Source organism: Mus musculus, chromosome 17 (genome assembly GCF_000001635.26).
Source record: "Mus musculus strain C57BL/6J chromosome 17, GRCm38.p6 C57BL/6J".
Lineage (NCBI taxonomy): Eukaryota > Metazoa > Chordata > Mammalia > Rodentia > Muridae > Mus > Mus musculus.
This window is the reverse complement of record NC_000083.6, coordinates 65,998,796-66,011,004: the sequence shown is the minus strand read 5'-3', so window position 1 is coordinate 66,011,004 and position 12,209 is coordinate 65,998,796. Positions and strand designations below refer to the sequence as shown.

Genomic DNA, 12,209 nt, shown 5'->3' with positions numbered 1-12,209 from the left:
ATAAACTCGGAGCAAATAAATCAGTGTTAGATATGTAGCATTTCACATGCAGTTTATTCCATAAGATATTGTGCTGATGCCAGTTCTGCTCAAAGCTGTCCTGTAAACTGTTTGCTGTTAATACCAATCCCCGCCCCCAGGACAAGGAATCTGCAGAATGTCGGTTTTCACCATGGGGAAAATGCTCTGAGAAAATGTCTGCTGAGAGAAACAGCGTATATTTACTGATGTCATCACTCGAGTCCACTTGTGGTGCAAGGCCCTAGGTATAGTGAACGGTATGATCGGCAGTTCTGTACCATGTTGGTCAGACATTTATGGTAAACACTGCAGGAATACATGTCCTGGTTAGTACATCTTACTTGGATAGAAGTGCATGGTATTTACATTTGCATAATTCTTCTTCAGTTGTGTATCTCCCTCTTCAGTATCTGCCTTTTCTAGTTTATTTTGTTTTATTTCTTGTTTTTTTCTAGAGAGTTTCTTTGCTGGTCTTGAATTTGCTAGGTAGACCAAGCAAACTCAAATCCACCTGCCTCTGTCTCCCAATCCTGGGATTAAAGGTGTGTACCACCACACCTTGTCTGTTTCCTAGCCTTACTCAGTGTCATTTTAAGTGCAAAAAATCTTTTCTACCGTTTCTGAATTCTGCCTGATGATAGTACTTACTACAAATAACGCTCTTTCATTATGCTGAGAATGTAGTTATGCCCTTGCTTATGAATGATAGTTATGGTGATGAAGACATGAGCCACATTGTGCCCCTCCATTCTTTCCAACACTGGATAGTTACCAGGTTAGAGGCTTCGTTAACAATAAGCATTACAAATAATGTTTGCAATATCCCAGCCTTTTCATTTAAGGAGTGCTCAGTGGACAAATTTTAAAATGCCAGTCATTGTTAAACGAACTATTCACTTTCTCCGTGCCTTCCCTGGGTGGCCTTTTAAAAGTAGCTGTAGGGCTGGAGAGATGGCTCAGCGGGTAAGAGCACTGACTGTTCTACCGAAGGTCCTGAGTTCAAATCCCAGCAACCACATGGTGGCTCACAACCATCCGTAATGAGATCTGATACCCTCTACTGGTGTGTCTGAAGACAGCTATAGTGCACTTATGTAGTATAATAAATAAGTCTTTGGGCTGGAACAAGTAGGGACTGAGCGAGCGGAGCTGATTGGAGTGAGCGAACAGAGGTCCTAAAAAATCAATTCCCAACAACCCCATGAAGGCTCATAACCATCTGTACAGCTGCAATGTACACACATACATAAAAATAAATAAATATTTTTAAAAAGAAGTAGCTGTAAACTTGAATCACCTGTACATTTTGGCTTACCCCAACAGATGCTCTGTCCTCATAAACTGCTCTTAGGGGCTACTGTAAGAGGAGAACCCTTTGACAGGAGAGCGATGCTTTGTCTTCCACTGGCCGTGTGTGGGCATGAAGTATACAATATGTCTAGGGTTGTGATTCATTTCTCAGTGTTAAAATAGTACATTCTATTATTGTGACAAAATATTGTCATACTTTATGAGACTATTTTCCTTAGTTTTATATTTTAGTGGCCATGTAAGAATGAAGTACTGGTGCATACTTGTGGATTTATAACAATTAAGAGATCCAAATAAGCTAATATTTTAAGTCAGAATATATCAGAATTTTTGGTGAAATGGGCTATATGATATTAATATAGACGCATAATCTTAAAATTTTTCAGCCAGGCAGTGGTGGCGCACACCTTTAATCCCTACACTTTGGGAGGCAGAGGCAGGCGGATTTCTGAGTTCAAGGCCAGCTTGGTCTACAGAGTGAGTTCCAGGACAGCCAGGGATACACAGAGAAACCCTGTCTTGAAAAACAAAACAAAAACAAAAAACAAAAAACAAATTTTTTTTCAAAGCAAAGTTAGGAATATGACAGCCATAGAAAGAAGTTCTTGGTGGTATTTTTAAAGTGAATAATATATCAACATATTTGCACTTAGACTTCATGCATACCACATTTTAGACAATAAAGGCATTAGGGGCTTGGAGAGATGGCTCAGCAGTTTAGAGGGCTGGCTGTCTTCCAGAGAACCTGGGTTTGATTCTCAGCGCCCGAATGGAGGCTCAGAACCTTCTGTAGCTCCTGTTCCAGGGGGTCCAGTGCTGCTTTCTGGCTTCCTTGTGCACCAGGCACGTACGTGTTGCACAGACAGAGGTGCAGGCAAAACACAAAGACATGATGGGTTTGTGCTGTGTTTCGTGTCTACTCCGCCACAGGCTTGGTGGCAGGAGGAGGGAGTCTTAACTATGTTTACCCCATGCTGGCGCCAGGTAGGTGTCGGCGATGGGAAGCCGCTGGACACCGCTCCAGGGCTGGGGGAGCGCAGTCTGGGGTCACCGGGGACTGCTGGAGCTGGCTCACAGGTCCCTGGCCTGCTCGGAGGCTCTTGAGCACCCAGGCACCACTGGGAGCCGCGGAAGAACTGAGAACAGAGTGGGGGATCACGGGCTGGATCTAGCCCGGGCCGAAGGAGGAAAGAGGAGAGAGGTTCGGCCGATTCCTGCAGATGAGAGAGTCCTTGGCTTGTCTGAGGGCAGCTGGCTTGGCTTGGTGGAGGCCATGGCTAGGAGCGCTGAGAGTCTGTCCGTGGGAGATTAGGGGGCCCACCCTTTAGATGAAGACCATCTCCATTGATCCCCGCGGCAGATCCTGATGAACCTTACCTCACTTTCTCAGGGTGGGTCTGAGGTTAAATACCATTTGCAGGGAGGAGTGTCTACGAAGTGGCATTTATTAGCTAAGCCTCCAGGTCTTTAGGTACCTCATTAAAATGGAGATCTGTCTTGAGGCTACATGACCACAGGTCATGTCCTCTAACTGTGGAAGAGCCTGGGGCGTTGCCCTTACGTGACTGATGGCCACAAACCTGTGGAGAGCTGTGGCCTCGTGCCAGGAGCCTGGTGTCCAGGAGCGTGGCAAAATGCCTACTGTCTGTCAGGATTGCTGTGATTTCCAGCCTTAGCTCAACCAGAAACCAGGCTGCCTTTCATGGTCCTACACAGGCACATAAAATATTTTTTAAAAATCTTAAAGAAAAGCATTTTTAATTGATATGCTAGAATTAAAGATTTCTTAATGTGTGAAGTTTAAAATGTAAATAGTATTCTTGTTCCTTTCCAAGTGGCATGTTGTAATAGCTTTAGTATATTTAAGATATAGAAAGGATTAGACTGATTATAAAGGGTGAAGTCCATTTCTTACCCTGAGAACTTGATTTTATTAAGCCGAGACAGTTAGCAGCATTATTGATTGCCTCTGCTTTGAGGGTGTTCAGCAGTAGTGAGCACCATGCTTGTTCACATTGAGCATGTTGTAATACTGGGCCATAGAGAAATATTTAGCAATCTTATGCATGGAAAATTGAGAAAGCATGCATTGTTGCACACAGTAGAATATTGCTCACTCAGTGGAAACCTAGTAACGAAAATATCAAAAAGTCCATGATAGTATACTCCATACTGTCTCACCTGGTTTATTAACATGTATGCTGTCTTTACAAACATATTTGAATTGTAAACTTTCTTGCATAAAGATCAGGTTGCTCTGATCAATGCCTTAAACAATATCCGTTTAGTTCTTTTTTTAAGTCAATACTTCAAATCAATATACATTTTATCATATTCTATATAGATTAACAATATATCAGCCTAGGCCAAAAGCCTGAGAATTTGTAATTCTAGGTGAAATAATTGTTAATGGAAAATATATATGAAGTTGTACAAGGAGAAGAAAGAATGAAGGCCTAATTCCCTAATGTTGCAAATTTTCATTATTTAGTACAGGATGAATTACGTATTTGTAGCCAGTTATTGATGAGCCAGGGCTGCATACTGAGACCCCATTTCAAGAAAAGGAAGCAAAAAGTAACATGTGCTTATGATATGGTTCAGCAGGTGAAGACACTTATAGCCAACCTTGACATATACTGGGTTGAGTCCCAGGAACCCAGAGGGTGTAAGGAGTGAACTAATCCCTCCCATAGTCCACAGACCCCCAGAAGCATGCTGGAGCATGTTTATGTATGCCCCTCCGGGAACTTAGTTACTTTTTAAAAAGAGAAACTTAGAAGGAATAACGTGTCTTATATCCTTGGGTTGCTTATTACACATAAATGGGAAGTTGTAGTCATAGTTTCCACGTACTCTGGATAGCTGAAAATGAATATAATGTAAGTTCTTGGGGTAAATCCATGACATAATTACAGCAGTGCACTATTACTGATTAGTTAAAACTCTATATACACATACCTTTGAGAAGAACCCTTAAAAGAGACCATTCATTTAAATAATACTGATTATATAATACATGCATTTAAATGAATTCAAGTTAACCAGTTTCATATTATCCAAAGACAAATGCCTTTCTTAATCATGGTAAAAGGACATCCCTGTGATTTATGTATTCATATAGAATAGCTGACCCTGGATGATTTTTGTCCCTTTTCTTTAGTGATGTCAATTTTTTTGTAGTGATATTTGTCCTATTCTCAGAGAAATACAAATACCATCTTTGTAGAATTAATTCGTGTTATGCTGACATAAAGGAGTTGGGTGATGAGTATACGGGACATGTAGAGCACTGCAGTCCTTGGTGGTAGTTAGGATAGGGGCAGATGCTACACTTGGTTTTCACCATCAAACCAGGAAGCAACTTCCTTCCTTCCTTCCTTCCTTCCTTCCTTCCTTCCTTCCTTCCTTCCTTCCTTCCTTCCTTCTTTCTTTCTTTTTTTTTTTTTTGGTGGCTATCAAGTGCACCTTATTGAATCCACTGTGGATCGATAACTGAGTGTTACAGCTGCGTGTAGGGTGGGGCAAGGAGGGACGCAGCTGCGGATGGGGAAGCGCATCAGTGCAGGAAGTCAAAATCCTCTATGTGTGAAGATTTTGAGCGTTAAGAACAATGGCAACGACAGCAACAATGGTGATAACAAACATCAGGATGCTGAGGGCCAAGGTGCTGATGTTCAGGCACTTAGCAGTGGAGGCGAAGGCCTGGGCTCCAGTCACATCACCCACCATCTTCTGGTCCCTAGACTTCACAGAGTAGGCATAGGCAGTGAAGCCCAGGCAGCAGAAGTTCACGACGAGTGTATTGAACAGGGACCAGACACCTCTCTGGGCATGTTGATCACAGTAGTTCTAACAGAAGCCGATCTGTGGGGTGCTCCCAGCTCAGCCACCTCATAGTCTTCCTTGATTCTTTCGTAGTTTGGGGCCTGTCCCCCACTGGCAGCGGTGATGAAGGCTTGAGAGTGTGGTTCATGGTGCCGAGCAAAGGCAGCAGCGAAGGGCAAGGGATGGAGAGTGCTGCGGGTCTGCCCCTTCTGCAGCCAGCAGTTTATTTCTAATATTAGTAGGTTTTACTTTTAATCATAGTTTCTAGCTGGTGATCATATCCTTTTTCTTCTGTGTCATCCAGAAACAGAGTGGTAATTGTGTTCCCAGTACCTATTATTGCAGAAGTAAAGTGAAAAGAAAGTCAGTTACACCTGAGGAGCCTCTCCAAATGCACGTGGCATCTTTCCTCCTATGTGGCACATCAGAACTCTTATTATTTGTTTGAAGAATTGAGGTTTACAAATACAAATTCAGGAGCCTACAGAAGGACTGGGGTGTGGTTAAGTTTGTAGGGTGCTTCTCTTGAACACACAAAGCCCAGGCTGGATTCCTAACACTGTATAAAGCAGTTGTGTTGCGTACCTGCAATCCCAGCATCCAAGAGGTGGGAACAGAAAGATCAGGAGCTGGACACCAGCCTGTAATACAGGACATTGCTGCGAGCAGGAGGGACAGACAGACACTTTCTGTTTTTCAACTACAGTTCTTAATCTGATGTGAAACACGTCAAGATTTGTTTTTTAAAATGCAGCCAGTGTTTTTCTAATGTTTGATTCCTTGTCTAGGTAGCGTTAAGTTATATTTGTGGAATTCTTTTGTTTTTGTTTTTGAGACAGGGTTTCTCTGTGTAACAGAGCCTGGAACTCCTGTCCTAGAACTTGCTTTGTAAACCAGGGTAGCCTTGAACTCATAAAAAATCTACCTGCCTCTGACTCTCCAGTGATGGGATTAAAGGTGTGCACCATCGTACCTAGCTTATGTGATTCTTAAAAATGCTAATTTTGATTCATGCAAGACAAAGGAAGCACTCGGAATAGACAAATAACAGGTGCTTCCCTTGGAGGCGCCAGAAAGTCTAAAATTCAACCCGACACAACCTAGGGCACAGTCTCCAGGTGAGAGTGACCCCAGCTACTGCTGACAGCTCGCTCACTTAGGGGTTCCTTCCACTACTGGTTTTTCCCTTTATCAGTATGAAAAGAAATACAGAGACTGGAGGAAAATCAGCTGGGTGAAATAGAGGGAGTCCCAAGATGGACAAGCTAGAGCAGTTGATCCTGCAGATTTTGAATGACAGAGAAAGAAAATGAGTTACGTTCTCAATATCCTGAGAAAGCAGAGACCAGCGACTCCAGAGCCATATCTCCCAAAGGCTGTTGTCGGTCCTCGGAGGCCAGACTACTCCTTGACATAGGTTACTAAGACCAAACATTGCTGAAGGGCAACCTGGGAGACATACAGAAAACAAAGGCACTGAAAATATAAGGAAAAAAGGCACTTACAAATATATCCAGGACTTAGTGTTTTCATAATGCAGAAGGACACATGTTGGGAAGTAAGTTGCTTGGTTTTGTCACTGTCTTTTTAATAGAAGACTTGTATTATAGTACAAAGAGCTTTTTTTTTGAAACAAGATCATATAGCATGTGGCCCTGACCCTCCCAGTCTACCTCAGCCACACAGGTACGAAATTACAGATGTGCTTCTCATCATCCACCCTCTCATTCTCCCCTCCCCTTCCCTCCTCCCCTCCCTCCTCCTCCCCTCCCCCCTCCTCCCCTCCCTCCATTCTTTCTATTTTTTTTTTTTAGAACAAGTCTTGCCATGCGCCCCAGGCCAGCCTTGAGCGTGTCAGGAGCTTTCCTGCCTTAGTCTCCCGAGTGCTGAAGTTGAATGTGAAAACTAACACAACCAGTTTAGGATTATTCTTATGGAAGAGAAGAGATAGTTAAAATATGCAAAACTAGTGATGCACATCACACTTTTAAGGATAAAACAAGAAAACCTACTACATAAATATAAAGACTAAGATTAAAATTTTCATGAAAATTTCTAGGATAATAGCAATAATCTAGCATACCTTAGAGCTGAATATTAAAATCTTTGTGGACAATGTTATCAAGAAATTATATGTTGGGACTAGAGAAGTGGCTCAGTAATTAAGAATGTGTACTGCTCCTCCAAAGGACCTGAGTTCAGTTTCCGGCACCCACAGCAGGCACCTCACAACTGCCTGTAATACAAATTCTGACATCTGCAGGCACCCACACGCACATGCACACACCCACACACAGACACAACATACATGTAATTAAAAGTAAATCTTAAAAGGAATTATATGTCAGTTGTGCTGATATGATAGGCAGCTTAGTCCTAGCTCTTAGGAGGCTGAGGCAGGAGAGCTTCAGAGGTTCAAGGCCAGACTGGGTTTCATAGTTGGGTTATCTCAGAAAGTAAAGTCTCCTCATACACGAATTTAAACTAAACCGTGTATTACGTTGTGCTGTCAGTGATGAAAAGGCTTTTTTGTTTCCTGATGAGCAAGGGGAACAAAGAACTACAGGACTATCTCAGGGTAGATGTGCCAGAAGGTCAGAGTATGTGGGCTTTCCAGCATGGCGGAAGTCATCAGTCAGCATACTGGGAGGACAGAGGACAGAGGGCAGGCCTTAGGGTTAGACAGTTACTGTGTTCATTCTAACTTCAGTAAGTGGAAATTAAATATGAAAATTAAGTTATAAGTGTCATTCTCTTGGGTAGTAGCATTACTATAGAATTTATTTCTCGTGATTGACCAATTCTGTTTTCCTGGTTTTCTGTCATGAACTATTTTGCTTTTATGTGAAAAGGACAATAACCATTGTAAGGTGAATGACACCATTCACTCACTTCGCTATAGCTTACAACTTTTTAAAAGATTTATTTTATTGTCTGTGTACTTGAGTGTATGAATGTGTACCATGTAACGCAGAGGCGGGTAGGGCTCATCTTATACCCAGGATCTGGAATTTTGAGCTCTTGTAAACCACCCAGTGTTGGGGCTGGAAGCCTAACTCAGGACCTGTGCAGCAGCAGCAAGTGCTCTGAAAGCTGCAGGCGTCTTCTCCAGCCCCAAGCGAGCAAGCGTAGGGGCTGGAGAAGACGCCTGCAGCTTTTTAGTATACTGCATCCTTTCCAACAGCTTACAGCACCATGCCAAATGCAAAAACTTTTGTCTTAGAAGAATTCCTTCACTTTAGTTAAATACCTTATGCTAAGAAAAGGGCTGTGAAGACACAGGTGGGATGGGGGAGGGAGACTGGTGGGAGAGTTATCCTCACAAAACTGTGATGTGAGATTGATGTCTGGGGTAGCTCGGATAGTCTCTCCCTGCTCCTTGTAACAATAGATTGATTAACCACACGGGCTCACCACTCTTAGTATTCCTGGCTTCCACATCTTTCAGGGTCAACAGCAAGTACCTCACCTGGCAGGGGCTGGGGGGTGGGGATGGGGGAAGGAGCTCGTTTTGATCTCCAGCACCCAGATTTAAACCCAGTGCTCCGTAGGTAGCACATGTATGTGTGCAGACCTATAATCTCAGTGCTAGAAAGGCAGAGGCAGAAGGATCCTGGGTTATATTGGCTGACTAGTCCAGCCAAGTCAGCCCCAGGTTCAGTAAGAGAGAGACCTTACCTTGAATGATAAGGTGGGGGGGGGGGTGCGGGGGGGAGGGGGGAGGGGGGGAGGTGGTGCTGGAGAGGAGGCTTAGCAGGTCAGAGGATTCAGTGTGCTTGGGAGCATCACTGGATGCTCACCACCTCCCAGAACTCCAATTCCCTGATGCCATCTTCTATCATTTGTAGTACAGCGTACGTGTGGTGCACAAACATTCATGCAAGCAGAACACCCATCATAGATAATAAAAACAAACACATGCATATTTTAAGTTGTTAATGTATATGGGCACTTTGTTTGCATGTATGTCTGTTTATCAGATGCATGCCTGGCATCCTTAGAGGCCAGAAGAGGTCATCAGTTCCCTGGAACTGGAGTTACCGAAAATTTGTGGACTGCCATCCATGTGCTGGGAATCAAACTTGAGTTCTCTGGAAGAGCAGCACTTAACCACTGAACCATCTCTCCTGCCACTGCCCCCCAGTTGTTAATTTTAAAAAAAGGTATTGAGCTTTAGAGACATATTGATCTCTGAGGTGTAGACACACAGACAAAACAGTCTTTAGTGGGAGACTACACACAGACCTTTTTACGGTGCATTTTCCTGTGCACCACAGCCCATGATGTAGACTTGCATGGTATCTGGGCCTTTAAACTTTCCAGAGTCGTGCTTACTACACTTTCATGATTTTAGATGAGTTTTAAAAAACTAAGTTTTCTTATCTCAAATTCAAAATTTCTAACATAGGGCTGGAGAGAGGGCTCAGTGGTTAAATCCCAGCAATTACATGGTGGCTCACAGCCATCTCTAACAAGACCTGATGCCCTCTTCTGGTGTGTCTGAAGACAGCTACAGTGTACTTACATATAACAAATAAATAAATAATCTTTTTTAAAAATTCAAAATGTCTCCACATGTCTACAAACAGTGATTTCAGTATTAAAGGAAACTTGCTTTACAAGAGAATTTTACTAGGAATTAAGCAGGAAAAGGCACTAAAACTTCAGTGTGGGGTATTTTTTTTTCACTTTTCTTAATTTTTCTCATGATTAGCTAACTTTCAGAATAAGTCTTTAGCACTTAATTTAATTCTCTGTATGTAGCATTAAAATTATTTATATGCTAATTTTGCCTATAATTTTCTTTTTAAAGATGTATTAATTTATTTTATCTGAATGGGTGTTGTGCCTGCATATATATCTGTGCCCCAGTGGAGGTCGGAAGAGGGGACTGGATTACCTGAACTGGAACTACAGATAGTTTGTGAGCCACCACGTAGGTGCTCGGAACTGAGCCAGGGTTTTTCTGGAAGACCAGCCAGTGCATTTAACCATTTCCAACTGTTTGTCCATAATTTTCAAATAAGCACTGCCACAATTTAACACTTTATTTATTTATTGAGAGAGGGGTACACATAGCATATGAGGCGTGCCTGTGGAGATCATAGGACAACTTGTGGTAGTTTTTCTTCCTCTCATGGTAGTTCAAACTTAGATCAGCATTCTTAGCTACAAGTAGCTTTATCCTCTGAATCATCTCTCTAGCTTCTGCCATTTAATTTCTTTATGCCTGATGCAGTTCTAAAATTTACATTTTGTACATTTATTCAGTATTAGTCATCTACTATATGTTAAGCATTATAGAATTTCCTATTATAAATGTTTGGTAAACCTAAAGAATGTTCTTAGCTGGGCATTGGTGGTGCACGCCTTTAATCCTAGCACTTGGGAGGCAGAGGCAGGTGGATTTCTGAATTCTAGGACAGCCAGGGCTATACAGAGAAACCCTGTCAAAAAAAAAAAGTTCTTAAATATTTTACTTATTTTTAGCCTTTAAACATATTTTTACTTAGTTGTGTGTATGTCTGCACATCTATGTGTGTATGTGCACCATGATCATGTAGGAGCTCATGGAAGCCAGCAGAGTGTGACAAACCTCTTGGAGCTGGAGTTACAGGTGATTGTGAGCTTCCATGTGGGTGCTGAGAACTGAACCTGGGTCCTCTGGAAGAGCAGCCAGTGCTCCTAAAACTGCTGAGCCATCTCTCTAGCCATGGTATATGCTTTTTATATGTTCTCAGGAAGTTCTATCTTGTGTAGGCTTGCACATATGCTTAAGGATTCGTTAGACTATGCAGAGCACATTAGAAATGTTGTGGAACAGATACCGCTTCCTCTGCCCATTGCCTTTTCTTGAAAATGGACAGTTCCTGTTGTAGATACCTGGAATTAAAACGAACATCTTAAGGAATGACTCCAACTGTGGGGTAGGGAGGGAGGAACTGGGAGTTAACATTGCTTCCTAATCACTAAACTTAACAAGGTGCATGCTGATGCAGGTATATTGTGAAGACAAACTGCCCCTTCTTCCCAGCAGATTTCTCACAGTACTCTGCGTGTGTGTGTGTGTGTGTGTGCATGCATGTATGTTTTTGTGCATAAATCTTGACCCTGCACCCCTGCATTTAATCATGAATCTTAAATATCCCATAGAGGTAGGTTGATTAAAAAATAGGGAATAAATTATTAGAATCTACAGAAGTAAGCATGAACATTATAGGACACAGACACAGAAGTAGCAAGGTAGTATGGCTGCTATATACAGAAGAAGGACTGAAAGGTGAGATTGTAGAATACACTGAAGTCAAAGCAACCTAACTCAGTGAGCCACTGTGAACAGCCTTATATGGCTCTGCTTGCAAATCCCTTCATTGACTATACTAAGAGTTGTCACAAAGTTCAGACGTTTGCTTAGCAAATATGAAGGTCAATAGTAAATTGTGGGAGTGGGAAACTCTTGAAATGAGAAGACATGCATTATGACCTATAATTCTGACCATGAGGTAGCTTGGGCTAGGCAAGAACCTGGGCTGAGATAGTCCCATGGGAATAGAGCAAAGATGGATTTAAGCATAGCCTGCAGACCAAGACTTCAGTGTTGAAACTTGAAGACTGTGTGCGTGAGTGTAGACATGCGCCACAGCACATCTGTGGCGGTCAGACAGCAAGTTTTTGGAATCAGTTCTCTCTCTCCATCATGGGTTCCAGGGATTAAGTACCAGTTGTCAGGCTTGGCAGCAGCCATGTTTACACAGAGCCATCTCCCTATCCTAACATGAGGAGTTTTACATTGAGAAATGGGATTCATTGCTACACCACAGAGATAGAAAATGTTGGCTTCAAGCTGGCTGTTGTGGAAGGGAAAGTTGTGAGTTGAATGTTTTTAATCCTGATTTTTAGGGCAGTAGAAAAAAACCAACAAATTCAACCCAGTTAAATTTTGGAGGAAAGATGATAGACTGACTTCAGACTCTTAATACAGAGTCATCATTGCTTCTACAGTATAGATACTGATAGAATACTTATGGGGTTTTTTGTGTAATGAATAA

The 12,209-nt window shown here is 42.4% G+C and overlaps 1 protein-coding gene across 11 annotated transcripts in view; it reads left to right on the top strand.

Moving 5' to 3' along the window:
* Nucleotides 1-12,209, top strand: part of Ankrd12 (ankyrin repeat domain 12) — a 113,102-nt gene that overhangs the window by 67,800 nt on the left and 33,093 nt on the right. The gene's annotated exons all lie outside the window — the stretch shown is intronic.